Raw genomic sequence first — 5152 nt, 5'->3', positions numbered from 1 at the left:
AGTTAATGGGAGAGAATAGGGAACACAAACATATCCAGATACAGATAGGGGTTCGATATGCAACACGGATGGCCAAATACATCCCCAGGGTACAGATGGGTAGTTCATTAGATGTAATTGAAAACATGGCTCACAATAAGAAAAAAAGTTTCAAGCATACTCTGCTTCACCCTAGATAAAGGTGATCTCCAGATGGATTTAAAAAAACTTTAAGTTTTGAAAATATAACTCAAAATGAAGTATAGATTGTATAAATGACTTTGGAGTGAGGAAGCTCTTCTTCAGAAAAAATGTGGAAGCACAAATTATTATATGAAAAAGTATTTGACCACCTCAAAATCATGGATTTTTTTCCTAGCACAAAATAGTTAACATTCAAACCAATAAATAAATGTCAAGAGAAAAATATCACCAATGAAAAATGACCCAACCCCCAATGAACAAAATATATAAACAGGCAATACACACACACAGTTAGGAAATAGCAAATATATAGATGAGTTAATGCAACAGCAGTGAAAGAATTGCAAGTTAAAATAACCAATAGATTTATACTGAATAGGTTTATACAGAACACATTTTTAAAAATTGAAAACATTAGATTATAAAGTCATTTAGGAAATAGGGAATACAGGAGTCCTTATAAGGAGACCAATTGGTATATAACTAGATTAGGCTCTCTGGAATGTAATCTGGCAGCATTTAGCGAAATTAAATGCTATTGCCCAGCAGTCTTAGTGTGTAGGGAGAAGGGAACTTCCCAACAGGCTCATGCAGGAGGCCCAAGTTCATTGTGCACTAAGCTTGTACACTATCTCACACTGTTTAGATGTAATAGGTATCTATCATTAAGAGAACAGATATGTAATAAAAGATAGAAATAAACTTGCAGAAGGAAGTTGTAAAGAACTTGATGTGCCCTGGTTATTTGGATTGATTTTTAAAACTCTTTCCTTTCCAGGGGCAAAAAGATCTTAAGAACCTAGAGCACAATAGCATTTTTAATAAATATAAAATACATGCATCAAATAATGTGTTTTTCAAAGTCACATGCTTGTCAAAATACACATAATAAAGCAAAGTGATTGTGTATGGTGAATGGGCAAAAGAATGGGATCTGGAATTATGAACTGAAGGGAAAAATGTGAGGGACTTTGTACCAACTAATGATATAGCAAAAAGCGAACTATTATTATTTATTCAACTATCTACTTCTGAAATTCAAAACATAAGTCACAAGAGATGGATAATGTGCATCGTGCTGGAATGCAAATAGCAAAAGGCTAAATTACCATTAAAGTCCAAGTAAGATAATCAGTACTGTTGATTATGAGTAACATTAAAATGCCTTTCCAGAATGACGAGTAAAATAACACAAGGAATATTATGCAAAGGACATAGAATTCCTAAAACACTCTAGAGTAATTGCAAATAGAAGCAATAATAAATGACTTGAGTGGTGAGGGGGATATAGAGTTCTAATTCTTCAGCTCAAAAGAGCCTACCATATTTCATCAAATTAATAGTCAATAAAGTCAAGCATTTTAAGACATATGTGGCCACAATCTGTGAAGGATATTTTTTTTAAAATCACAAAAATATGGGAGAATGGAGAGAATTTGTAATATTGTTGGGGAAACATATTTATAAAGAATATGCAGCAACCTAGCAAAATGCATAGTGATGAACAGTACCAAAAGTACAATACAACCTGCCAAACAAAAAAGGAAGCAGAAGCTAGAACTGAACATAAAAGAAAGTTTGATTCTGATCTCAACTATGTACAGTCGTTTGCTAATTAAGTAGCTTTACTTCATACTGTAGTCACTAATCATGATATCACATGCAAGAGTAATTTGTTAACCATAATATATGTGATCACAATTTGTTAACTTACAATTTTAAATAAGAAACTATAAAGGCTTTAAAAGAGTATGCTGAACTGTAGACAGTCAATTTCTCTAGTTATTTGAAATTTTCCTTTTTGTATATCTTTGTTTTCCCAAATTCCCACAGTATACACATATTTATTTGGAAACAAGGAAAATATATCTAATTTTAAATATTAATTACTAATCATAACAAGTAACAGCTTAAAGATGTGATTGCTCATCAGGTTAGATTAATATGGGTAGTAGAGAAAGATAACACATGCAAATGGACCCAGGCCCGGGACTGACATTTTGAGAAAGACTTTTCTAATTATACAGCCTAAGCTAACTATGGCATTAATAGCCCAAATGATAAGAATTTAGAATTTAGGACAGTGGTTTTCTCTTAGAGAACTAGCTTAACCAAGGATTTTTTCCCCTCTGTTCCAGCACATTTGGGAATTAGTAATTCTTATGCACAGATTGTTTGTTAGTCTATTAAAGCTTGTATTTCGATACAGCAAATCAATGGAATATCAAATTATGCATTAATTCTCAGCCCCAGATCCCTTAAAGGATTTTCTTGAGAGTTGTAATGTACTGTTATTAAAGTTTTTAATTTTGTTATATTTTGAAGATAATGGCACTATGCCTATTAATGTGAAATTTATAATTTGAACACTCAAGTATGCTTTACCACCTCCATATATTATATTTTCTATATAACACAAAGTGTACACTTTACATTTAAACTATAGCTAAAATGGAGATATTCTTCATTTGTGTTACTGCAGCTGGGACAGCTGGCATTAGTAGCAACCCCCAAGGATGGGGACTTTTCTGACTTCCCTGAAGGTGCCTTAGGGCTATGCGAAAGACTGAGGTGTCCCTGAGGAGACCTACTGTGGATGAATATATCTGCCCCAACAAACTGTTTATATCTCTGTTTAGAAACACCGTCCTTCTAAATGTCCTTCCTATGTTGTTCCCTTATAATTTGCATTTCTAACTTGAAGAAAATCAGAGGTATTTGAAGAAAACTATAATGATGTTGTTTATTAAGGAGAAAAATGAGCTTTGGAGCCCACGTGCAAGAAAATAAAAGGACCAAGTATAATGTAGTCAGGGCCAATGAGGATTATCAAATGACAAAGTTGTAGATTTTTAATATTAATCACATGGAGGCCTAATATTAAACAGGAAAAGAATGAACTGTGAAAAATAGGCAGCTGCTACTAATATCTCTCACCCAGTGATCTGGCATTCTTTTCCCTAAGTTCAATGGTTGGGGTTTTTATAATGGCTTCACCAGGTGCTTTTATTTTTTTTTCCTCCCACATTCTGCATTTATTTGGATCCTTTGCTATGTTTGGTCTATCTCCACCTGGTATGTGAAAATCTATCTAGTATAAGAGTTTTGCTTCATAGGTGCTGGACACAAGAAGGGTACATGAAGAAAGAGTAATGCACTGGCTGGTGATTGACAGTGAGTTGTTACCAGTTCACAGTGGGATAAAGACACAAATTGATAGTGTCTAGAAACTTATATAGCAATTTGACATTGTCAGGATGACTAGTCTGGTTGAAAAGGCTGTAAACTATTTCAGGTATTGGTGAGGTGAGCTGCAGAGAGCACAAATTATGTTCCAGTCAAATTACAATGAATATTTTAAGATTATTTTGATGACTGGACTTCTTCAATTGAAACATGTAAATTTAATTGTAAATTCAGGATAAATACTTGAAACTGGCTACATATGACATTTTAAAGATTAATTTTGAGAATATAGCATTTCTTCATTTTGGATACAAATTAAATATCTTAACTTGATGAAATTGTCCATCCTTTCCCATCAGCATTCTTGTGTGAGAATGGTTCTCTTTTGTGAGTTTTATATTAAATGTTGCTTAACAAAAAATTGTTTGAATATTGTTATCAATCAAATAAAAATTATGTTAACAGATAAAAACTAAGGTTATTTGTCACATAAAAATTTGAATGTTCTTAGCCAGTAGTGGTGGCTCATGCCTGTAACCCCATTGATTTGAAAGGTCAGCCCCAGCAACTAAGCAAGACCCTGTCTCAAAATTACAAAGGCCTTGGGTGTTGCTTAGTGATAAAATATGCCTGGGTTCAATCCCCAGTAACAAAAAATAAAATATTTTTATATATGGTGTTAGCTTGAATTGTATGTATAGGTATTTGATATGGGAAATTAGTATTTTGCTCCTAACATTTTATTATGATTGTCAAAAGGAAAATTTTAAGAGTCATTGTGATTGTCTCTATTAATCAAACATCCATGTTTTCTATGTTTTAACCTAACTGTTATAACTTCTTTTAAAAAAAATTAATTATCTTGTAGTTACTTCCCACAAGTCTAACAAATAGTCCTATGAGTAAAGCAAAACCACAGAGTTACTCTATGAGGGATTTCCAATGATGTGTGGCAACAGAAGAAGCCCCATTGGTATAGACCTAAATTATAAAAAAATCTTAACCTACATATTGTGATTATATTTGATGAAATATAATTTTGAATGTAATGAAAATCAGGGATTACATTTTTCATTTCTTTTTTAAAAACTGCTTTCTGTTTTTATAACATAGTAGTCTATACCTGTTTATAAATAAATTAAAACTAGGTTGTTGTATCAGATACCTTGACAAGCGATGCCCTGTGATCTAATATATAATAAGGTATTAGAAGAAATGGAAGAAGTCATCTAAAACTAGTGATATTTTTTGAGGATGTGGGGATAGGAAAGACAGAATGAAACAAACATTATTACTGTATGTATATATATGACTGCATGACCAATATGATTCTGCAACATGTACATCAGAAAAATGAGAAATTATATTCCATCTATTATATATTTGTATATATACATTATTATATTTGTATGATATATCAAAGTGCACAAGTGCATTCTACTATCTTATATAACTAATTAAAACAAATTGAATTTTTTTTTTTTTTAAAGGTGATGACACACATACAGTGTTCTGGGCTCTTTTCTTTTTTTTTCATTTTTCCTCTGCCTAGTAACTACTACTTCTTGGAATATCTTCCCCACCCCACAACACACCTAAGCAGATTCTATGGTTTCCATGTCTGCCTTTGTAGACATGTGATCTATATAGTTACATAGATCCCTTCTCTTTAGAAGGGCCCTAAGTCTGCTGCTCTAATACCCTGATGTAGCTCTTTTAAAATTCTTAATAGTTTTTGAACAAGGGAACCCACATTTTCAAATTGAACTGAACTTCACAAAAT

At 32.4% G+C, this 5152-nt stretch overlaps 1 non-coding gene across 1 annotated transcript; it reads right to left on the bottom strand.

Moving 5' to 3' along the window:
- Positions 1–4224: 4224 nt before the first annotated feature.
- Positions 4225–4356, bottom strand: LOC143384227 (small nucleolar RNA SNORA18). Its single transcript, XR_013089279.1, has one exon. It is a non-coding gene; the product is annotated as a small nucleolar RNA SNORA18 (small nucleolar RNA).
- Positions 4357–5152: the final 796 nt, after the last annotated feature.

The sequence above is a fragment of the Callospermophilus lateralis genome, chromosome 1, assembly GCF_048772815.1.
Source record: "Callospermophilus lateralis isolate mCalLat2 chromosome 1, mCalLat2.hap1, whole genome shotgun sequence".
Lineage (NCBI taxonomy): Eukaryota > Metazoa > Chordata > Mammalia > Rodentia > Sciuridae > Callospermophilus > Callospermophilus lateralis.
This window is presented reverse-complemented; position numbering and strand designations above follow the sequence as displayed.